This window comes from Lepisosteus platostomus (assembly GCF_059453375.1).
Source record: "Lepisosteus platostomus isolate fLepPlt1 chromosome 5 unlocalized genomic scaffold, fLepPlt1.hap1 SUPER_5_unloc_4, whole genome shotgun sequence".
Classification (NCBI taxonomy): domain Eukaryota; kingdom Metazoa; phylum Chordata; class Actinopteri; order Semionotiformes; family Lepisosteidae; genus Lepisosteus; species Lepisosteus platostomus.
The window spans coordinates 1-25,473 of NW_028291474.1; the positions used below are offsets into that span (position 1 = coordinate 1).

General features: G+C 42.1%; 2 non-coding genes across 2 annotated transcripts; both read left to right on the forward strand.

Annotated features, from left to right (window-relative positions):
• Positions 1-11,091: 11,091 nt before the first annotated feature.
• On the forward strand, positions 11,092-11,163 carry trnaa-cgc (transfer RNA alanine (anticodon CGC)). Its single transcript has one exon. It is a non-coding gene; the product is annotated as a tRNA-Ala (tRNA).
• Positions 11,164-12,252: 1,089 nt separating this feature from the next.
• trnak-uuu (transfer RNA lysine (anticodon UUU)) lies at positions 12,253-12,325 on the forward strand. The gene has a single exon. It is a non-coding gene; the product is annotated as a tRNA-Lys (tRNA).
• Positions 12,326-25,473: the final 13,148 nt, after the last annotated feature.

Sequence of the window (25,473 nt, forward strand, 5' to 3'; positions counted from 1 at the left end):
CAAGGAAGGTGTTACAGAAAGGATTAAGGCATTAGATGTCAAATGCTTAATTACTTTGCTGAAGGGAATTGGTTTTGACATTAGTTTCAATCGGCGAAGTTACTGGAAGAATTTTGGATGAAAATAGAGGAGAAAAAAAGATGTGGGCCTGATTAGAATGTTTGAATGGCAGAAGCTGATGGATCTTTCTAATGTGGTGTGAGCCTGGTCAGTACCTGGATGGGAGACCTCCTGGGAAAAACCAAGGTTGCTGCTGGAAGAGGTGTTAGTGGGGCCAGCAGGGGGCGCTCACCCTGTGGTCTGTGTGGGTCCTGATGCCCCAGTATAGTGATGGGGACACTATACTGTAAACAGGCGCCGTCCTTCGGATGAGATGTAAAACCGAGGTCCTGACTCTCTGTGGTCGTTAAAAATCCCAGGGCGTTTCTTGAAAAGAGTAGGGGTGTAACCCTGGCATCCTGACCAAATTTCCCATTGGCCCTTACCATTCATGGGCTCCTAATAATCCCCCTCTATGAATTGGCTACATTACTCTGCTCTCCTCCCCACTGATAGCTGATGTGTGGTAAGCGTTCTGGCGCATTATGGCTGCCGTCGCATCATCCTGGTGGATGCTGCACATTGGTGGTAGTGGAGGGGAGTCCCCATTACCTGTAAAGCGCTTTGAGTGGAGTGTCCAGAAAAGCGCTATATAAGTGTAAGCAATTATTATTAATTAATAGGACTGTGATTGTTCGCATGTTTAATGAGATGGTGATGAAGGAAGATGTTGTGACATGGTTGTCTAAGTATTGTTTAGTGAAAGGTGAGCTTCAGAAAGTCTTGGATGATGATGGCATCTGGAACTGTGCATGGAGAGTACCTGTTTTGTTGCATGAAGATAAAAATGGTTATGGTGGATTTAAACACATTCCTTCTTTGATTGGATTAGGTGAAAATAGAGGCCTTGTGTTCTACCAAGGGCAGCCAAAACCGTGCAGGAGATGTGGGGAGCTGGGTCACTTTGTGGATGCGTACAAAGGTGGTGTGTGGTAAGTGCAAGGAAATTGGACATGCATATACTGAATGTACAAGCGTGAGAAAATGTAATCTCTGTGAGTGTGAAGGTCATGTGTTTAAAGACTGTCCAGATTCCTTTGCAAATAGAACAAAACTAGGAAGACGACTGCTCTTCCAATAGCCTGCCACCTGTGGAGACTGAAAGTGCTCAAATGAAATGTACAGAACAGAGGGTGCAGTCTAAAAGAGACATTGGATTTAGAAAATGATTTAACTCCGAGCAGAAGAGTGAGGGAAGATCATTTTCCGAGTCCTCAGGTAGGTTCTCCCATGGGTTTAGATGTCTCCAATATATGTGATCTTACTGACCAAGCTTTAGAACCAGAGACTCAAGGAGGGCAGGTGGAGAAATATCCTATGGATTGTGGGGGTGGTGGAGGAGGAGACAATTAAAGCAAAGGGGGGGGGGGCTGTTGGGTAGGTGTCACCTACTGAATGATTGTAGCCAGAGCTTTTAGTTTCCCCTGGTCCTACTTTAAGTATGGCTCTTAATATTGTGTCCATAAATGTGAGAAGCATTCGCTCCAAGTTAAGGGCAAGGACTATACTATAATTTGTGAGGAAGGTAAATGCTGATATTGTGTTGTTACAGGAGTGTGGGTTACCCTTTAAAAACTGCCATAAGGATATGGAAGAACTGTGGCATTGGGCCCATCAATCTGGAGTGGGTCCAAAGAAAATAAATCTGATGGTATAGCTGTTCTAATTAAAAATAAGATGGTAGAGGTATGTCAGCACCTTGTAGTGAAACCAGGGAGAGCACTGGTGGTGTATCTGGGTTTCATGAATGTCTAATTTAAACTCTTAAATATATATTGTCTGAGTTGCTCACATGACAGATATGTCCTAATTCAGGAACTGAGTATATTTATTGGGATGGGAACCCCAATCCCAATCCCATTTAGCTGGGGATTTGAATTCTCTTTTAGAAAGAGAAGGCAGAATGAGGGGCGAGAGACGGGTCCAATTTGATAAATCATCAATATTATTGCAAACGTTATGTAAAGATTTTAAACTGAAAGATGGCTTCAAACTTCATAGTCAGGGGAGGGCAGGTTTCACATGGCACTAGTCTAATGGGACCCAAGCCTCACGCATTTTGTTTTGATACTTGTTTGACTGTTTAGGATTAATGTTTTGGTGGCAGATCAATTAAAGGACAACAACCAAAAACACTGGTTCTCACACTGAACGCATTCTCCTTCTATAATCTTTTTTACCAATAGGTGAGTGGAGTTGCCATTGGCACCAGAATGGGACCCAGCTATGCCAACATTTTTGTCGGCTGGGTAGAAGAACGCTTCTTCGCTTCCTACACTGGCTATGTCCCTGACCTCTACAAGCGATATATTGATGACTGCGTCGGTGCCGCTACATGCTCCAACGATCAGCTTGAATTCTTCCTGCACCATTTCACCAACTTCCACCAGTCCCTCAAATATACGGTTAACATACCTTCCACCACTCTTCCGTTTCTAGACATCCATTTGTCTATCAACTACCCCCGACTGTCCACTTCAGTTTATTACAAACCCACGGATTCACACAGCTACCTCCTGTACATCTCATTTCATCCCAACCACACTAAAAACTCTCTTCCTTTTTCACAATTCCTTAGGTTATGACGATTATGCAGTGACGACATCGACTTCGAAAACCAAGCCCTCGAAATGTACTCATTTTTCATCAACAGAGGATACCCCAGCAGTGTGATTGACAGGACCCTTGCCCGAGCCAAAAACACCCCCCGGACCATCAACCCGATCAGGAACTCCCGCCGTAACAACCGCATTCCTTTGGTGCTTCCTTACCACCCTAACACACTTTCTATCCCCAGGACCATTAACCAGAACTTTTCCATCCTACAGGATGATCCCTCCATTGGGGCCCTCTTTTCTGATCACCCTATCATCTCATATCGCCGACCACCTAATCTGCGTAACCTCCTTGTTCACAGCTCCCTTGACCGCCCTCAGCAACCATCCACACCAGGCACTTTCCCTTGCAACAGAGCTCGCTGTATCACCTGTAAGTACACAGCCACCACCACACTCATTCAAGGCCCCTCAGGACAATTCCAGATCACCCAGACAGCATCTTGTACCTCCAGCAACCTTATTTACTGTATCTCTTGCAGTAAATGCCCAGCCATCTACATTGGGGAAACAGGAAGGAGACTCGGAGACCGCTTCAGAGAACACGTCAGGGCTGTGAAGATTAAAGATCTCTCCAAGCCCATTGTTTCTCATTTCACCTCTGACGGCCACGACCACTCTAATCTCTCCATCTGTGTTCTCAAAGACGGTTTTCCGAACTCATACATCAGAAAGACCACCGAAACAAGAAGAAAAAAAGAAGAGAGAAAACAATGTTTTGGCCGTGGAGCGTTCTTCAGGTGTGAGAGAGAGAAGGCAGTAGGCAAAGGTAATGTAGTGGGAGAACAAAGGCTGGGAGGGAGGAGGGTTGAGACGCGGGAGCAGGGGACAGAAAGAGAGGCAATCAAGAGGTGTGAAGTCAGAATAGGTGTTGAGAGGTGTGAAATGAAACTTCCAATGAATGGAGAAAAACTTAGTAGAATAGTAGTCTGTCGTTTAGAGAAGGGGGAAGGTATGATCCTAACTGCAGGATAAGTTTGGTTTCAGTAGTCTTACTAATGTATGAGTTCAGAAAACCATCTTTGAGAACACAGACGTAGAGATTAGAGTGGTCATGGCCATCAGAGGTGAAATGAGAAACAATGGTTTTTGGAGAGATCTTTAACCTTCACAGCCCTGACATGTTCTCTGAAGCGTCTCCAAGTCTCCTTCCTGTTTCTCCAATATAGAGAGAAACTGGGCATTTACTGCAAGAGATACAGTAAATAAGGTTGCTGGAGGTACAAGATGCCATCTGGGTGATCCAGAATTGTCCTGAGGGGCCTTGAATGAGTGTGGTGTTGGATGTGTACTTGCAGGCGATACAGCGAGCTCTGTTGCAGGGGAAAGGACCTGGTGTGGATGGTTGCTGAGAGCGGTCAAGGGAGCTGTGAACACGAAGGTTGCGCTGATTAGGTGATTGGCGATATGAGATGATGGGGTGGTCAGAAAAGAGGGCCCCAATGGAGGGATCATCCTGTAGGATGGAAAAGTTGTCGTTAACAGTCCTGGGGATAGGAAGTGTGTTAGGGAAGCACCAAAGGAATGCGGTTGTTACGGTGGGAGTTCCTGATTGAGTTGATGGTCCGAGGGGTGTTTTTGGCTCGGGCAAGGGCCCTGTCAATAACACTGCTGGGGTATCCTCTGTTGATGAAAAAGGAGTACATTTTGAGGGTTTGGTTCTGGAAGTCGATGTCGTCACTGCATATTTGTTGTAGCCGAAGGAACTGTGAAAAAGGGAGAGAATTTTTAGTATGTTTGGGGTGAAAACAAGAGATAGCTGTGTGAATCCGTGGGTTTGTAATAAACAGAAGTGGAGAGTCTGGGGTAGTTGATGGAGAAGTTGATGTCCAGAAACGGAAGAGTAGTGGAAGATATGTTAACCATATATTTGAGGGACAGGTGGAAGTTGGTGAAATGATGCAGGAAGCACTTAAGCTGATCGTTGGAGCATGTGGCGGCACTGACGCAGTCATCAATATATAGCTTGTAGAGGTCAGGGACATAGCCAGTGTAGAAAGCGAAGAAGCGTTCTTCTACCCAGCCAACAAAGATATTGGCATAGCTGGGTCCCATTCTGGTGCCCATGGCAACTCCACTGACCTGTTGGTAAAAAAGATTATTGAAAGAGAATGCGTTCAGTGTGAGGACCAATTCTGCAAAGCGTACCAGGGTGTGGGTGGGTGGACCAAGCACTGTGCATTTGTCCAGCGTGTGCTTGAGGGCTGTAAGGCCGTCATTATGGGGAATGACGGTGTACAGAGATGTGGTGTCCATGGTAAAAATGTGGCATTCGGTACCCTGAAATTGGAAATCATTGAAAAGTTGGAGCACGTGGTTGGTGTCTTTGATGTATGAGGGAAGATCTTCAACCAGCGGTCTCATGAGGCTGAGATGTAAGTAGTAGGACAGTTACATGCTGATACGATGGGGCGTCCAGGGGTGTCCGGTTTGTGGATTTTGGGGAGGAGGTAAAATTGAGATACCTGTGGGTGTTCCATGATGAGCCGGTTCGCCTCCTGGGGTAGCTCGTTACTGCTGATAAGAAGGGAAATGGTGGATACCACTTCCTTTTGGTAGTCAGTGGTAGGGTCCTGTTGGAGAGGGAGGTAGGCAGAAGTGTCAGTTAGTTGTCTAGAGGCTTCAAAGATATATAGATCCTTACGCCACACCACAACAGCACCTCCTTTGTCCGCTGGTTTGATGACGATAACATCCCTGTTGCGGAGAGACTGGAGCGCCTGATTTTCTCCTTGGGTGAGGTTAGACCTATGTTTACTGGGTATAGAGAGTGCCTTGGGAGCTTGATTAGTGCATTGGTTGATGAAATAATCAACTGGTGGAAAACGGCCAGAGGAGGGAGTCCATTTGGGATTAATGTTGTTAATGACATCAATAACCGGGTTGTCATCAGCTGCCTGTGAAGAGGAATCGTCGGCAGAATGTGCTCTGAGACGGATCCTGAGGTAAAAGCGGTTAAGGTCGACATTGGTCTGGGGGATGTCCAGCTTCCTGGGAACTGGTACAAAACTCAGCCCTTTGCTGAGGAGGGATCGCTCATCCTGTGAAAGGGAAAGGTCAGAAGGTATGGTGACAACAAGGTTAGGGTTGGTGAGGGTGTCCGGGGTGTTGATGGTTTTCTTCTGTAGAAGATGACTGAGTTTTTTGTCCTTCTCTGTAGTGAGAAACTGGTAGAGTTTAGAGTTGAGAGATCTAATGAGGTTAGTTATGAAGGGAAGATGATGTGGAGCTGTCAGCCGTAGAAATTCCTTAGCCTCTTTGATGTTGTTATCGGAAAGGATAATCTGTTTTACTTCTTTTGTCATACTTCTTTTCTAGTTTTTTTATGTGGCTTTGACTGTCAGAAATCCTCAGTGAAAAGGTATGCAGATCCTATGCAGATGCAGGAGCAAGTAGTTATTGAGACAGGCGAACAATCCAGAACGTCAGGCGAGATTGTTAGGTGAAAGGTAGATCGAAATACTTGAAGTACAGAGAGAAGCAAACAATTCAAAACAGAAGGTAAGGTCCAAGGTCGAGAGGCAAAAGGGAGTTCAGTAACCAGTAAGCGAGATTCAGAGTAAACGCGAGGTAGAGCTCTCAAAGAGAAGACTCAATACCGAGTAGCGGGAAGCGAGTTTGAATGGTTAAAACAATGCTGCTTGCTGCACAGTAGAGCATGTGCTGGTGGATTAACTCATGTTATTATTAACCCACTGCTGGTACTGGTTAGTTCTTTTGTGAGTTGATCTCCCCGGTCTGGTGGTTGTGACATTGACAGAATGCTGTTTTGTGATTGATGCTATATCAAAATATAGGGTCCCTCAAAAATTAAACACAGAAATAAAAATATTTAATGGACTTGTACATCTGTTGCACTCCTACACTATTAACATCCAGTGGGTGTTGAATTTCAATTATGTTTCCACTTCATTCAGATGTGTTCCCTGTTTTTCAGATTGTTGGCAATGCCACATGTTAAAGGAGGACAGAGGAGTAGGATGCCAGACCTGTGGTCAAGGGCTGGTGGAGTAGGGAGTGAGATCAAAGAATTTCTGAAGTTTTCTAAGATAGAAAAAAAAAAATAGGTGGCATGACAATATGTTGTCAACACTGTCAAACAGAGTCCTTGGAGAGGATTACTCCAGCAACAGGAAATGGTTATCAGTGATTTGGCATGAAGATAGAAAAAAAGTAAGAATCCAAGTGCTTAGGGCGCAGAAGGAGGTGAGTATTGGTAAGGATTCAAAACCAGATGACAGTACACAATCTATAGTCCATATTTCAAGTCAAAGTGAGGGACATAGTTTGGAAGGCAACACAGAGCTCAGAAGTTCATCAGAAGATACAGAAGATGCATGGGCTGCACACGGCAGCACAGACAGTGGTGACATGTTTGAAGGAGAAAAAATCTGTGTAGAATCAGAAAAAAAGCCTGAAGAGCACAGTGAATATTCCCAGGGGGCAAGCTCGTCTGGGACGTCACCTCAGGATAAAAGGGGATTAAGAAAGATTATGTCTGTGCCTAAAACTTTCCAAGTATGTCTGAAGGCTGAACAATGGAGAATAATACCACCTTTAAAAGGTACATCTAAACTAAGATGATCATGGACCCATATCTTATATAGAGAGTTCAGGAAGATAAATCCTTGCTGCCCAATAGCCTTCAAATACCAATACATCAGGAAAGAGAACAGCAGAAAAAAAACTCTTATAATTAAAGCAGTCTGTACTTTCAGTTCCTACCTTCAGTACCTTCAGTTCAGTACTTTCAATTCCTGTAATGTAAAATACACAATGACAACAAGACACAAACCAATGGGCAATGATGACATCACAATTGATGTTGTACGAGTAGGGCAAATACAACACAGTGAAAGGGAAACACAATTTCGACAGGCACGTCAGCCTTATCGTTGAAAGATTGCCCGTGCCCTCACAAAAGGAATCAGCAATGTGTACTACAGGCAGCTGAACAGAACTCCGCTTGCTGAAATTGCAGCAGCCAATTTATCTAGGGCTCACAAGCAAGTATTAAACTTGCTCGGCAAGTTCGGCATTTAATTTATTCTGCGGAAACATCGTATCGGAATGAACTGCCCGAGATAAAAGAGTAATTGCGGCTTCAGATCGTTTTTACAGAGCATTGCGTTGTTCTGTTCATGCTGACTACACGCTTTAAATTTGTCGTTTACTGCAAGCGTTGCTTTTCCAGGTTTTTCTGAAATTCCTCGCATTTGAGCCAGCACTAAAATATTTCATTCCCGTCGCTGAATACATCGTGGAAACGGTATTTGCAACGGAATGCTGTCACACATGAAACCTTTTTGTTATTCGGTTCTGAAGTTTGAAAATGAAAATAAAACGGGGGTCACTTCATAGGCTTGAAAGAAGTCCAAGCAGCATAAAAACCCGCGAATTCTCACAAATTGCATTGTGCTGCACCTTTCTCCTGCTGCTGTTATAAATCTGCCTTAAACATTTGAGTGCATACCTTACTGCTGCTAATCACATTCACGTGTTTACAAAGCTTTTTTCTGTCCGTTATGTTTTTGCTAAGCAGTTTCTCCGTTTCCCTCGTACTGTGATTGTCAGTGAGCACAACAAGACTGAAACAGTGTAAAGGCAGGTAAAAAAGACAGGGTAAAACGCCTGACTGTCGGGAGTGGGATTTGAACCCTTGCCTCTATTTGGAGAGTGAAACACAAAGCTTAAAAGACACGAAGCTGTGAATTTGCTGTTTTAAACCGCTCGACTATCCTGAAAAAATGGGTGCGGATTGTATCAGTCACATCCGATTTTCCGTAACTTTAGGATGATAGATACGACTGGACTAACACAATTTGTGGCGTTTAGCATGACATGGAAAACGGTACCGGAGCATTCGGGTCCGGACTACCAGACTCAGAAACAGTTTTTATCCCCGCACTATCAAACTATTAAACTCCCAGCCTCTCTCACTCTCTCCTCACCTCTCACCTATGACCTGAACCTCACAGTGCCTTCTTTCTTACCAAAAACCCAAACACACATTGAAAATCTACCTCTACCATACATGTCAAAAGCTCACTCCCCATCATTTCTATACCTTTATTTCATTCTTTTGATGCATGTTTTTGCACATAACCTGTTACCTTTTTGTTGTTTTGCACACTGCCTGTTGTTGTTTTTTGCACATCGGCTGTTGTCTCTGTCTTTCTTTTGTTATACAATTGTATTGTTGTTGTGTTTTTTATCTTTGTACTACTTATGTCCGAGAGCTAGCTAAATAGCATTTCGTTATACCTTATACCTGTGTATGAGTATAATGACAATAAACTTGAACTTGAACTTGACATAGTCTTGCAGGCAGTATATTATTTTATCGTTTACTCGTTTAAAAAAACACGGTCTTCTCGTTCCTAAGTCAGATTTTTAGTGCTTTCGAACGTTACTTCCAACCTGGACTGACAGCTCACCAGATCTGTTTGTGATCAGACCATGGAGTCGGGGGCTGTATCAAGCGCACGTTCCTTCCCAATGCTGAGGCGATCATTCAGAAGATGGGTGTGAAGAGAGACAAGCTTTGTCGACTAAAAAACAAGGCAGGATATGCACGGATACTAATCACTGGCGATAGTTATGTTCTCTTACTATTGAGACTCCTACATTGCAAGTTTTTTTGAAGACTTCGAAATAGGCACGGGTGGGGTTTGATAAAACGATCGTCGATTTACGAGACTGACGCCTTACCACTTGGCCACCGCACCTTCGAAAAAAAGTGGGAATAATGTTGTTCAAATTATTTTTTTTCTGAATCTGGTTTACATCGCCTGGAGGTAGCAACAACAATAAAAGGGATACTTAACAAGGCGATACACTGTAGCAGTGTGACTCCAACAGATGCTCCTGAAGAGGCTGGAGGTTTAAGCCAGCTCCTTAGAGCGCTCGGCCGTGTTACTCTCAACAGCGGCTCTTCAGCTCTTGTTGTTTGACCTAGTGGTTTTATGAGGCGTGGAAATGACCGCAACTTCGTTTTCTGAGATGCTTTCTCTCACGTGGTGAAATCTCGACCTCTTTGGCATCTCTGGCTATAGTTCTTCTGTAGAGCACCTCTGCTTATAGTGCCCTTGAAGTCATTTTATTTTTACAGGAAGACGCATTCCCTAACAATCTCTCCTGTTTTAGAAATGCTTCATAAGGCGTGTTTGATTCAACGGACAAACAGTATACTAATTGTACAATGCAGATCTATGCAGCATTCGTGCTGGATTTGACTGGGATTCTGAAATACTTCTTGAAAAGGTATTCAGATTTGAGAACCTATAATAAAAACACAGACCTGAAACTCCCTAGCTTCCAATCCTTTACTCTTCCTTTACTCTCGTAGTTTTCAAAACGACCTCCGTTGTCGGGCGCAGTTAAAGTGGAACTGGCCTGACTGCACAGGAAAGTACGGAATGCTAAAATGTTTCTACGGCTCAAAATGTCCCTTTAGACCCTCGTCATGTCTCTGTGAGGAACGGGTAGGTAGAGAGGTTTAATAGATGCTCATGATGTTTCACACGGGGTGTTACCTGTTGTAGTGTTTCAAAAGATGTGTTAGCGGACCACAGATTATCTTGAAAAGATTTGGGTTTGCACTGGCTGGGATTAAAAAAACTGACTCAATTATTTGGAAGGCGCCTGTACCACCAACGCACTCCCGAGAAGCACCTGCAAATTATCACAATCCTCTCTCTCACCTACAAAGTTATGGAGACACAGACATCCAATGAAAGCTCAAGGCTCCACTCAAGGCTTTATTCACTCAAGGCTCCACTCTTTTGTTGTGATGTCATTTTAATAAATATTAGCTTTGACAAGGTGTCATTTTTGCCTCTTAAAGTTAAAGTCTGCTCCTTTCTTCCTGGTATAGAAAGTACTAAAAGTAAATTATTCAGCTCTACCGCCTGTGTGCATTGACAAGACATCTCAAAAGGACATATTAAATAAGAACACGATCCTTCCTGTTACCATTCCTGTTGTTGGGGCGTTGTTTCACCCTTTTACGTTAAATCATCAGTACTGCTGTTTTTCTATGCATAGTTTAATCAAGAGCACTTAAAAGATGCAAATAGCTTTCAAATAAAATAGAATTGAAGGACAGTCGAGTAAGGAGGTAGAAAAAAAAAGCACTCCCCCGTCTGGGAATCAACCACCGTCGCCCATGTAACTGGATGCAAAAATAACAGATTAATTTGTGCCCAGCCTCTTGAAGCTTCGATGCGATTATTTTTCCTTCCTTATTTTTTCATTCCTATGAATTTACTCTGTAGTAGAAGAAACGCGAAAGTGGGAAACTGCAGGCATTCTTCGTGAGTGGTGTGATCAGTGAGCATTTGCACATCTCTAAGTCTGTTCCATAAACGTTTTCATCGGGGATGTAGCTCAGTGGTAGAGCGCATGCTTCGCATGTATGAGGTCCCAGGTTCAATCCCTGGCATCTCCAGGTGCTTTATATTACAGTACTCACATCGCAATCTTCTGTTGAGTGAGAACTCTTTGCTCGTGTTCAGAGAGAGCCAGGTTTACACAATTAAATGCAGGCACACTCGACGTGCTGCAGAGTTGCGCTGCTGTTTTAAATGTACCTCATTTAGTTCTGTTAAATCCTAAATTATTTGAACTAATTTAGTTAAGGAAAATGTAAAAGAGCATGACAAGTATTGATCGTATAAAATATCCATGGCACAACTGGAGAAAGTACTGAAGGACTACACATCGACTTTTGATGATTACAAGAGATTCAAGAAACACAACCGTCCGCACCTGGATTTGGATCCTGAACGCTAGAGTTAAAAGAACATAAGCGACGGATATGACCTATAAACTCTCTAAATTGTCTTATAGTTTATGAAATAAAACAATTTCTTAATAATTACTTACTGATGATAGACGATTTATTAAATTTTAACAAAATCACAATTACAAACTTTTTCGGTTAAACTGTTATTCACATACTCTAACGTAAATAAACGTTAGTGTCTTCCGGTGTGTGAGCCAATTTCTCCCAAAAATATTCGTTAGTCTGTCGGGAGGCTGTGCAAGGTGTGAAGAAATAGAATTTCTAAAAGACAGGCTCCCTAAGCTAAACATCAAGGCAGAAAAAATGCTGTTTTCTCTACAGAAATGCTCTTTACATTTCAGCACTGTTGCAACTCCCTTTATAAAGGGTGTGCACACGTATACAACCAAGGCATTGAAAGATTTTTTTTAATTATTGTTCCAAAAAATGATCCATTTGTTTTCTTTTTAATGTTGTTGATTAAAAGATTTTATTAAATGAGAAAAAAATCTGAATGTGAAAAAAGGTCCAAATGCTATTGAAAAAAATCAGTAATGTGAGGAAAGATGGATTGTGGGAGCCCCTTAACTACCCATGTTATGCTGTATTTCTCACTCATTCTACTGGGAGTGGTGCCGTCGCTTCATGATAAAGTCTGTCAGTGGTCATTCCAGACGGGTCAGGTATGACTGCTCTTCGGAACAAGAGACACGTGACTTGCGAGGATCCCGACAGTGTCGATTTTCTTTCAGAGCCCGGATAGCTCAGTCGGTAGAGCATCAGACTTTTAATCTGAGGGCCCAGGGTTCAAGTCCCTGTTCGGGCGGTTGTGCTGTTCTTAAATGTCATTCTAAATAGTCTTTTATCTTTCACTGTTCTAGCTGTACTGTGTTTATTTTAAATGTCCATTACTTGTATTTACAGTAGTGTATTTAGTGTTTCATTTCACAAACCGAAAATGTTCAAGTAGATCTTGTCACTCTACTCCCCGTAATCATCTAAATTAAATCACAGTAGAGTACAGAACACGCAGTGAGGAGCTCACACAGTGAGTACTCTTGAATACGACAAGAGGAAAGGCACACTGCAACTCTGCAGAACATCACGTCCGAGTTTACAGTGACAGCAGAGGTTAGAAGCAACGTAGTTTTCTAATACTCGCTCGCTGAAGATCTCTCAAGAAACCTCGGTGGAGATTTAACGGGTGTCTAATAATCACGTTCAAAAAGATGACGATAAGATTTTTTTTAACTAGGTAGCCTTAATGGCAACACGGTGTGAGTAGATCTTAAAGCAGCTGCAGAGTACCCGTAATGGCAACACAGTGCTTTGAGTTCGGCTTTTCTTATTTCTTCTGCAGAACCAGTGGAATCGGAATATACTGATCCGCATAAGAAGCGCTTTCGGTTTCTGATCATTTTTATTGAGCGCTGCTCTTAGTACCACAGGCAAGATGGCTGGTGGTCTAAGGCGTTGCGTTCAGGTCGCAGTTAACCCTGGAGACGTTTGTTAAAATCTCACTTCTAATAAAGAGGTCTTTCTCGTTAGAGTAGAAACGATAGAAGCATTAAGCGGGAAAAAAATCACAACATCTCGCATTTCACTTGTTTAATGTTAACTGTCTCAGTGGTTGCCTCGGTGATTGATGGCTCTTCTCCCTCGCAGGGTAACGGCAAACGTCTTCAGAGAGGGAGTCTCCCACACACGGCTTTTCTTTAGCAAGAGTTGAGACAACAGAAACAGACTTCCAACTGACATGAATTACTTCTTGAGCGTTTATGACCGTCTTTAAAAGCTGAGAGCAGGTGAAAAAGTCTTTGGAAATGAGGAAATGACTGCTGACAGTAAACAGAGCTGACGCTCAGCTGCTGACAAGCGCTCCTCGTTAGTATAGTGCTGAGTACCCCCGCTTGTTGCGCGGGAGACTGGGGTACGTTTTCTGTGACGGGGCGCTGGTTTAATTTTTTAACAACCTGAGTTCACTTAAAACGTGTGTACTGTGTCCTACGTTTCGGACTTGTTACTGCGGTTAGAATATGGAGATCATCTCCAGCTTTGAGCTGAACTGCAACAAGAAGTCATGCTAAATGTAGTATAGTGAGTAGACATCGCGAGACAACAGAACGAGAGTAGAAGGCAGGAATATAAAGTGTAAGGGCGTGATCTGTGTAGTTAACAAAATAGTTAAAATAATATAAAAACTTCTCTAAATTTAGATACACAACATTTATGGCGACCAGAGATGAGTGCTTGACGGAGTCAAAGCGAGCAGAACACTGCAGATTTTAGTTCTCTTGCTGGTAGAAACGAACTTCTGAATTTTCGGACTTTTCGTTTAGCTTGCCCATTGGAAGATATGGCCGCCGCGCCGAGAAGCTTTGCTTATGCCCGGCTTTTTCCACCGCTTCTACTGAACCTCGGAGCTCCGGATTTGTATACGGAATACAAGATATGGATGGAGTCGTACAGATTTTTTTTAAATAGCCAGTGGATCTACAGAAGCTCTGGATGCCGTGAGACGTGCTACTGTACATTACTGCACTGTATCGGGGCTCCCGTGCAGCGGATTTTCGCCAACCTCCCTGGAGAAAACGACTGTAGCTGCCTTAGACGCTTCCTTTACACCGCGGAGAAATGTGGTTTTGGAACGGCATAAATTTAGGCAGAGAACTTAGTCTCAGGACGAATCTGTTGATGCTTTTGTGACTGCACTAAGAGAACTGGCTAAATCTTGTGACTTTGGAGTATTGGAAACTGACATGTTAAGAGATCAACTTGTGGAAAAATGTGCACATAAGAGACTATAAATTGCTGCAGGAGGAAAGGCTGACTTTAGAAAGAGCTCTTACAGTCGCTAGAATTCATGAAGCAGCTCAAGCAGAATCAAGAATGCTTTCTGACCACAGTGACAAAGTGACACCGAACGGGGCGCTCGCTCAAACTTTACAAACAAAAGCCCAACAGCAGGACGCAGTCATGCAAGAGAAATAGAAGAACAGGGGACGGCTGACATTACATGTTACAGGTGCGGACTAACAATGCACAAAGCAGATGAATGCGGAGCGTGAACAGCAAGATGTCTACACTGTAAGAAAACAGGACATTATGCACACGTCTGCAGAACATCACGTCCGAGTTTAAGGACAGCAACATCAGAGATTGGAAGCTAGGGAGTTTCAGGTCTGTGTTTTTATTATAGGTTCAAGAAAGTCTGAATACCTTTGCAAGAAGTATTTCAGAATCCCACTCAAATCCAGTACGAATGCCGTATAAATCTGCATTGTACAATTAGTATACTGTTTGTCCTGAATCAAACACTCCTTATGAAGCATTTCTAAAACATGAGAGATCGTTAGGGTATGCGTCTTCCTGTAAAAATAAAATGACTTCAAGAGCACTATAAGCAGAGGTGTGAAAGCCTGCTCTACAGAAGAACTATAGCCAGAGATGCCAAAGAGGTCGAGATTTTACCACGTGAGAGAAAGCATCTCAGAAAACGAAGTTGCGGTCGTTTCCACGCGTTATAAAACCACTAGGTCAAACAACAAGAGCTGAAGAGCCGCTGTTGAGCGTTACGCGGCCGAGGGCTTAAACCTCCAGTCTCTTCAGGAGCATCTGTTGGAGTCGCACTGCTACAGCGTATCTCCTTGTTAAGTATCCCTTTTATTGTTGTTGCTGCCTCCAGGCGATGTAAACCAGATTCAGAAAAAATAATTTGAACAACGTTATTCCCATGTTTACTTTAAGGAGCAGTGGCCAAGTGGCTGTTTCATTTGTCTCCGCTTCCTTTAGTTTCAAAGTCTTCAAAAAACTCGCAATGTAGGAGTCTCAATAGTAAGAGAGCATAACTGTCGCCAGTGATTAGTATTCTTGCATATCCTGCCTTGTTTCTTAGTCGACAAAGCTTGTCTCTCTTCACACACATCTTCCGAATGATCGCCTCAGCATTGGGAAGGAACGTGCGCTTAGTACAACCCCCCAATCCATGGTCTGATCACAAACAGATCGGGTGAGCTGTCAGTCCAGGTTGGAAGTAACGTTCGAAAGCACTAAAAATCTGACTTAGGAACGAGAAGACCATGCTTTTTTATTGTCCAAGTTTATTGTCATTATACTCATACACAGGTATATGGTATAACGAAATGCTATTTAGCTAGCTCTCGGACATAAGTAGTACAAAGAAAAAAACACAACAACAATACAATTGTATAACAAAAGAAAGACAGAGACAACAGCTGATGTGCAAAAAACAACAACAGGCAGTGTGCAAAACAACAAAAAGGTAACAGGTTATGTGCAAAAATACGCATCAAAAGAATGAAATAAAGGGATAGAAATGATGGGGAGTGAGCTTTTGACATGTATGGTAGAGGTAGATTTTCAATGTGTGTTTGGGTTTTTGGTAAGAAAGAAGGCACCGTGAGGTTCAGATCATAGGTGAGAGGTTAGGTGAGAGTGAGAGAGGCTGTGAGTTTAATAGTTTGATAGTGCGGGGGTAAAAACTGTTTCTGAGTCTGGTAGTCCGGACGCGAATGCTCCGCTACCGTTTTCCATGTCATGCTAAACGCCACAAATTGTGTTCGTCCAGTCGTATCAATCGTCCCAAAGTTACGGAAAATCGGATGCGACTGGTGCAATCAGCACCCATTTTTTCAGGATAGTCGAGCGGTTTAAAACAGCAAATTCACAGATTTGTGTCTTTTAAGCTTTGTTTCGCTCTCCAAATAGAGGCACAGATTCAAACCCCACTCCCGACAATTAGGCGTTTTACCCTGACTTTTTTACCTGCCTTTACACTGTTTCAGTCTTGTTGTGCTCGCTGACAATCACAGTACGAGGAGAACGGAGAAACTGCTTAGCAAAAACATAACAGACAGAAAAAAGCTTCGTAAACACGTGAATGTGGTTAGCAGCACTAAGGTATGCATTAAAATGTTTAAGGCTTATTTATAACAGCAGCAGAAGAAAGGTGCAGCCTTTGTGAGAATTCGCGGGTTTTTATGCTGCTTGGACTTCTTTCAAGCCTATGAGGTGACCCCCGTTTTATTTTCATTTTCAAACTTCAGAACCGAATAACGAAAAGGTTTCATGTGTGACAGCATTCCGTTGCAAATACCGTTTCCACGATGTATTCAGCGACGGGAATGAAATATTTTAGTGCTGGCTCAAATGCGAGGAATTTCAGAAAAACCTGGAAAAGCAACGCTTGCAGTAAACGACAAATTTAAAGCGTGTAGTCAGCATGAAGAGAACAACGCAATGCTCTGTAAAAACGATCTGAAGCCGCAATTACTCTTTTATCTCGGGCAGTTCATTCCGATACGATGTTTCCGCAGAATAAATGAAATGCCGAACTCCAAACATGTTGTTGCCATTATTGTTACTCCTGCTGCTGTAGTTTTAAGCTTTAATCAGAGGGTATGTAATGTTGTAAAGGGGCTGGACTACTATGTTCAGTCCAAATTCCACTATGTGAATTTATGCTTTTTTAATATAAGCATTAACAATACAATGCGTGCTCAAAAACCGTTACTTATTAGCTTAAGAAGCGGCAGTGTTTTGACAAACTGTGGTATTCGAACCTGAAGTATTAAATGCTGAAGTGTTTAATACTTGCTTGTGAGCAGATCTCCCTCGATTTAGACAAACTCTTGTTCGGCCGATGATTTCAGATCAAAATCTGAATCAAGTGGAAAGAAAGCTGAATTACGCTGGGTACTGGGTATCACTGTTACGCCATCAGGTCATGCTAGGAGGATTGGGGGGATGAAATTGACACAGAGGGCTGAACCCACAGTTCTGAGATTAAGAGATTTTTGCTCTATGGACTGCGCCTATAGAACTCTTGTGCTACAGCAGTAATGTTTCTGGGTGTGGATGAACATGACATAATAGACTGACAGCAGGAACACGTGGCCCACAGGCAGTGACAGTATCGCTATCACATTTGGCTGCAGTATATTGTGTTGAGAGCAGCAATAACTTTCCTGCAGAGATGGGAGTGCCTTTAATACAGCTCTTTCAATCGGACAGAGTAACAGGAACTGACCTAAAGTTTCAGCTGTGGATCCATCTCCACATGGGGGAAAGAGACAGTAAAATAGCGATGAAGAAACAGAAAGCTTTGTGCTCGCTGCAAAGTAGGAAAGAGGTGGTCAGACACATAAAACAGCTTGGTGATAATTTGCAGCGACAGTTTTATGTTATTTAGTACACGGATTTGTTCCTTAAGATGTGTAATTTGTATGTTGGTTGTATGAGAACAGTTTCTTCTAAAGTCCTGTCAATTGACAGTGGAGAGCTAGCTGGTGCACATCTTCAAGAAGACTGTCTTTTTAAGGCGATTACAAGTTTCTCGAACAAATCTGTGTTATATTTTTAAAATAGTTTAGCTAATGAGCAACGAGAGTACAAATAAATTCTCCCACCCTCCATTTGAAGATAAAACTCCATGTGCGAGTCTAAGTTTCCTTGAAGCTACTGATGTTCGTCATTATTGGACATTCCCAGTGAGATTGACTAAGAAGCTAAATTTTTAAGTGTTGTAGTTCAACATGTGCAAAACATTCGTATCCCCTGCAAATATCGGCAAGGTCAGTGATATTCTCAACAATTTGTGCCATTGCAATTCGTGCAATTGGTGCCATACTTTTTTGAAATGTATTCTGACATGCCAGGATCAGAGGGTCATATTTAAAAAACTGGTGCATTAAAATTTCTTGTACTTCAGGATTTTGATAGTCTGTTACATTGTCTTTCACACGGCGGTGTCAGAACTGTGAGACATTTTCATAATCGGGGGGAAGGCCGTAGCAATAAGCAGAAAGTGCAGTCACCTTTTCCCAGTGTAAGTCTGTGTTGTGATGAGTTTTTAAAATTGGTTTGCGATTTTCTGAAATATTTCCATACAAAAATATAATTTGGACAGTCGCTATTTGGATATTCCCTTTCAGTGAAGATGTCTACAGTATTCCAGCCGGATTAGTACTGATTGAAGAGAGCCATCTACAGGCGAAAGGTGACATAACATCACAGCAGCACCATTTAAGGTGGAACGAAAAACACGCATAAGAAGCTGGTGAATAAGAAGCTACTGTAACTTCAGCCTCGTAGCAGACCCTGGGAGGCACGCTCAAAATAATCATCTTTCCCAGTACTTCAGAGTCATATTTAGATCGCTTTACTGCAATTTTATTTGATTGATGGGAGATGTGAAGCCATCGAGCCTGTACTGTGCTTTCACGTTGAAATTGAAGCAATTTCTCCTGCTTTCTCTCAGTGTCCGGGCTGCAATTGCGTGTAAAGGAGGCGACTTGAAAATGAAACGTGTAATCACCTTACAGAGGGTCTTCACGACGGGGTGCGTCAGCTAGTTCTCCATTATTGTCAGTTTACTGGACTTCTGAAGAAACCTATCTACAACGAAGATACAAACTGCACAGTTTAAGGCACATGAAGAGAAATCTGTTTGCTGATTGACTCAAAAAATGACGATACAAATAATCTGCCAGGCTGATTTACTTGTCCGACCACCTCCCTCCGTCCCCCTTTGCTGTTAGCACAATTCTTTCAGTTTCTTTTCTTGTATTTTCCTTGCTATTTTAGTGTTCCCCATGTATAGATGGATCCACAACCGAAACCGGTTTCACCCTGTGTTTCTGCATACCTTGCACAGTTCCAGTGGCGCAATCGGTCCGTGTTTGGTACTTAAACAGTAGTGCACAGCGGAGTCATGCCGAGGTTGTGAGTTCAAGCCTCACCTAGAGCTTTAGCTACTGAAAGCAACTGTCAAGTTTAGATACTATCAGGTATCTGATGAAGATAAATTAACATCAAACGAAGAAGTAAAGGTTTACTTCGAGTCACAATCGAATAAGGCTCCACAGCTGAAACATTGTGTTTCCTTCTCTTTTCAGCATGGAATAAACCTTGACTTTCTCCTTTGAAGCCCATGCATGCTGACGCAGCTCCCTACTTAAATTACCATCAGCTGTGTATCTCCAGCTGACCTGTACACAAATATATGAGAAAGGTCTACTGAGACGAGAGGAGCACTGAAGACTTGAAAAAGCTCTCGCATTAGACTCTGTGTTTTTGTTGTTCCCCAGATTTGTTTTTAATGTTCTTTTTCTTTTGAAGTTGTTGCGTTTGGTTTTTTTTTTCGTAGTTGTTAGACAACTACCGGGATTTACCTAGGTTCCTGGAAGACTTCTTGTTGTGTGTTTGTTGTATTTTCGGGTTACAACAATTGTTTTTTTCTATTGATAGGACCCCACGCATTACTATGGGAGTAGTTAACATTAGTTCTTACATTGTACAGTACCTGAAATTACCACATAAACTACTACTCTGTTTCCTTTTTTTTGACAGGCACAAGTGAAGTTTGTTTTTCCTTGCTGCTGATTGGTAGCTACAATGGGTCAATTGCAATAAACTTATATTCAATAAACTCCGTTGAAATTTGTCAGCAACTCTGTACTAAACTTGTTCTCAATTGCAACAAACCTAAAATAACAGCTGCTGCCCGTTAGATGTTACTGCATTAGGAGTCTAGCTTAAACCACCTCTTCATAGGTTTTAAGCAACTCAGTAGCGGACTAAGCAGAACAATTGATCACATTAGAACTGTCTTGAATGTAATGGAAATAATGTACTCATTAAGTAACAAGGTTATGCACCACTTGCTTGAAAATTATTATTATATTTAACTAAAATTGCTTTCCAGACACCACAAATATTCACAATGAATGTTATCATTACACGTATTTATTAATAAAAGTGTTATTTATTAATAATTAAGTTCCATGTATATCTTTATTAGTAGCTGTAAACAAGTAATGCATATACAGTCTTTATTATAGTTAGTTTTCAGTTATCCTGTGGAGGGAAGAGAATGGAAAATAAGGAAATAAAAATTTAAAGGGCTTTTAAGTCTTCAATGTGTTCTGTCATAGCTGTGTGTTGTCATATCTGGGTGTTAATTTAGTATATTTGTTGTATTATTTATTGTGATTTGACACTACACTTGTGTTTCTCAGGAGAAAGCAGTAATAATTTTTTTTAGTTTTTTGAGGGTACAGAAAATTGTATTGTACGGCCAAATGTAAGGTTACATTAAGAAACCCTTATCGTTACCTTTTGCAACGTTATTTATTTAAGACGGTTCTTCAGAATAGTGTCCCTTACGTATCTGTGACTGTGGTCCAACAATAACGGTGCTGAAATAGCCGGAATGTGTGGGAAGAAGATGGAGATGGAACAGGAGGCTTATTCAGTCGATAGAAAGGTTGTGTAGGACTGAACACACTACGGTTATGGTATTGGGTTTAAGAGCATTACGATCCTACAGTCTCCTGATCCGTAATCAGATGCGTTATCCAATGCACCACTGGCCCTTGTACCGCATTCCTCAAGTGCACCACTGTGAGCTTGCGCCGCTACAATAATAAATCACCCCAGTCCAAATTTTCTCAATTAGGTGCACGTTTTCTATGTGTATTTAGTTAAACAGTCTTTCATTTTGTCTGTTTTAAAAATTGCATCTCTTTAAAACAGACAAACGAGTTTATGTGTCGCGCTGAAATTGGGAATGAGGGAATTCAAACGAAAGAAATCACAGAAAAGATATGGCGCTTAAAAAGAAATCCAGAGTGGAGATGCTGGTGATAGAAAACGATGCATGAGATGCTTTACCTCTGAACTAAACTCGGCTCTTTAATTGTGTTAGGAAGAGTGAATAGCCAACAGTGTACATTTTAAAAATCAAAGCAAGACAATGAGACACGCAGAGAATTCGGAACACGAGCCTCTCCTTCATTGTTTAATGAGCTTTTAATGAACGCCTAAGTGAAAGACAAATTTACTATTTTCACTTTGTGATTAAAAAACACTTGTATCACGTTAAGCACTCCTGATGGTGTCGAATAGTTCTCTTTTCTACCCTCATCATTTGAGGATCCCTAGCTAAAATATCTTTTTAAACTACAACAAAATTGCAATATTTTGAATACTATTTAAGTTTACATAGTCACATTCCCGTGATATTGACATAGGCGCTCAACTATTAACTTCTTGTAGTTTGACTTGTGCCAAAAGTTTGAAATCTCTGCAACTATCAGGATGCTTAAGGACATCCAAAGAAACCCCATCACATTTAGGGGAGACGGTGTTGAGGTCGGATTAATTTGAAATGCGTCTTTGGGACTTTTGATTTACCAACGTTATGTTTAACTGAAGGATACGCTGACTGACTGTGCCATAGAAACTAACGCACATCACCTTTCTTCTACATTCACAGGTTTTTGGCTAAAGACAAAAAAATCTTTCTCGTTTCCTTGCCAGCTGGCAGTAATTCCTCTTCACTGACAAAACAGATGAGTATTTTATCTTTCGCAATTTGTATGGATTTTTTTAAAAACAAGTTGTTCCAAAAATTAAATGAACACTTCCATTAAATTTAATGTAGAAGCATGTTGCTGTCCATAATGATAAACTGTGTGGCAAGACAGGCACCACTGGGACTCAACCCCAGGATCTCCTGTTTACTAGGCAGGCGCTTTAACCAACTAAGCCACAGCATTCTCTTATCATAGTGTTAATCCCGCATCAGCAGGGTCAGCTTGTCGGCACGCCCGTCTCCATTTGGTGGTTTGAGCTGATGTTGCCATGACGTTGCCATTAAATGCGACCAAGAATACTCCAACCGGCGCGCCGCTACGCCTACTGTCGGAGAACTAAGCCATGGCACTGGCATCAAATATCCCTTTTACAGCCACTTGGACACATCTCAATTGCTCTGAGACACCTGCATTCAGTGTGCGCTGAGCCTGCTCGCTGAGCAAAGTGACGAGAAATGGCTTATGTCCAAGGAGCTCAATTTGCTTTTTATGTTCAACGGGGTGTCCACTACAGCCGGCACTGAAGCGCAGCACAGGCTCTGTGGTTTGACATCTCCCAAGGTAAATGTTGAAATTGTAGGTGGAAGAGGAAAATTACCCTCGAGCATGGGGAAAGAGCCAACTCATGTCCGGAAGGGGCTAAAGTGTGTATGGAGGTGGCCTAGTGGTTAAAGCAATAACTTCTTAATACATTATACTCTGCACAAGTAGGTTTGAACCCCATCCTCGTTGAGGAAGGGCTTTGACACATTTTGACCTTTTTAAACTTGGTGTGCTTTCATTTTGTTTGTTCACTCCTATACTGTAACAGTAATATTTCTAGATGTGCATGAACATGGTAGGCTGACAGCAGGAACATGTGGCCCACAAGCATTGACAATATCAGAGGTGTCTGCAGTGTGTTGGTTTGTGAGCAACAGTAAAATAACTTGACGTGGAAGCAGGTGTGCCTGCATTAACACAGCTCCATCGAGCGGAAAAAGCAACACAAGAACGGACTTAAATTCAACAGCGAGTTTCTGTAGCTGAAAACAGAAACTACTCCACGTGATGATTGAACTCACAACTTCGGCATAACTCCGCTTTAAAAGCACCCCAACCTGACCAATTGCGCTACGTTCTGAATCGTTAAGAAATCATTGTAAAACCAACAGAAAGTACAAACTTCTATAACTACAATCCTAGTTATATAACAATTGTAAGTATAAGGATAAACTACTTCAAGGCATTGGTCCAACTGAGCAAATAAGGTCGTAATAATGTTGTCACCCCAAAACATAGACACTATGTAACATGCTGTTCCTGGACGGATAGCCCTTCTGCACATCAAACATTTTCACAAAACGTCCTAGAGTTACAAAAACACTTACTTTGTGTATAAAGTGCTCACCTTCGTTTTCCGAGATGTTTCCTATCACTTCTTTGTCAGCTTTGAATATAGTGCTTCTTTGGAGCAGGCTTCAGACCTTTTATTTTATTTATAAAGGAGGCCGCATTCCAAAACGTCTAATTCCTGTTTTAGAAATGCTTTGGGCAGTGTGTTTTATATAACGCACAAACAGTATTCTGATTGTATACTGTAGACCTGTGTAGCAATCATACTGGACGTGACTGGGATTCTGAAATGTTTCTTGAAAAGTTATTCAGGGCTGCTTGAATCTATAATAAAAAAGTGACCCGAAACTTCCTACCTTCCAATCACTGATGTGGCTCTCCCTAAACCTGTACGTGATGTTTTGCAGATGTGCAATGTGCCTTTACTCCTGTATTAAAAACGACCTCTGTTGTTGGGCGGAGTTTAAGGAGAACTAACTGCACAGAAAAAGTATGTAACGATAAAATATTTCTACACTTAAGAATGTCCCTTTAAATCCCTGCTCACACACGTCGGTGTGGGGAGTGGGCAGGTAGAGAGCTTTTACAGATGCTCATGATGTTTCTCATGGGGTGTTACCTGCAGTACAGGTCAGAACAGCTGGTCTGATTGTCTTAGAAAACAAAAAATTAAAATCAACAGGGAAATTGAACAATACAGAAATCAGTGCAGTATACAATAGGAAGCAATCAAACAAAATGCTCAGCAAAAATCGTAGTTGAGTAAATTGAAAAATAATATTTGTAAGCAAAGGAGAGCCCGCGCTGCGTGTGAAACACATCAATCGTTCAGCATTTCTGAAACGTTTAATTGAATTGACAAAGAAATCCTCTCCTTAAACTTCGAAAAGGATTATCTGTTGAGCCAGCAGGCGTAACACTGCAGTTGCCCGTTTCTCACAGGTGTTTGAAGTTGTGGATAACATTTAGCAGGTTTGGCACCGTGGCTTAGCTGGTTAAGAAGCCTCACTAAAACCCAGGAGACCCTGGGTGTGAATCCCACCGGTATCTATTCGTAGACAACAGGCCACTCATTGTCAATATTTATGGAGCTTAATTTAAAGACAACAGGAGAAGCATGAGTTACAGCTCTCTGTAGCTGTTTTGTATAGCTATGTATCGGTTGGCTTTGTGGTGCAATGGAGAGTGCATTGGATTTCTAAGCCTTGTTAGAATGAACTAATTCTGAGGTTGTGGGTTCAAGCCCTACCACAGTCATGTACCATTTTAATTCAACCTTTCAAAATCCTCTAGGGATTAGTGTTGATCAAGTCAAATAAAGGACTTCTTAAGAGTCCACAGTTGAAAATGAACCACCAGCCACAAGAAATAAATTAGCACTGGACTGTGATCACATTACTCCTGTCCTGGACTCCTTGCACTGGCTTCCTGTCAACTTCAAAATCCTCATGCTCACCTATAAGGCTCTCCATGGCTTGGCACCTCAGTACCTGTCTGGGTTATCGCCCTACTCCCCACCTCACAACCTTCGCTCTTCTAATTGTGATTTCCTATCTGTCCCCCAGTCCAACTACACTCTATGGGTGACAGGGCCTTCTGCTGTTTTCCCCAAAGCTCTGGATCTTTATCCCCAAGGATATCAGAGAGTCACCTTCTCTAAACTCCTTCAAATCCAGACTCAAAACCCTCTTCTTTAGAAGAGCCTTTAATGAACTATTCTTTACCCCTCTGTTCCTACTGTATTTAATACCACCATCTATTGTCTCCTCTAACTGTGTATTCTCATCCTGCTTATCTTGTGTATTTTTTAACTTTATTGTTGTCATTCTGTAAAGCGCTTTGAAAAGCCACCTTTAAAGGTGCTATATAATGTAAAGATTATTATTATTATTAATAATGAACAGTGCATATAACACTGAGCACATGCGGTCCTTCTTTGCAAAGGATTGCAAAGGTTGGGAATTAGCTTTTCACTCGTGTTGTTGAAGACCGTATCCTGGCTTTGTTGCAGGAAATGTCTGGATGCCATCACCGGATCAAGGAGAGGATCAGGGTTATGGGAAGTCTTTTTGATGCCTGACACTGTGTGTTTCCTGGTTGTAACGGGTGTCATTCTGGACCTAAACAACAGAGAACACCATTGAAATCGCTGAACTGCCTAGCGGACACTTTGTCGCCTTCTTCTGACCTGTATTTAATGCGGTTGGCACGTTATATCTGTGTTACCTTTATGGAGGGCACA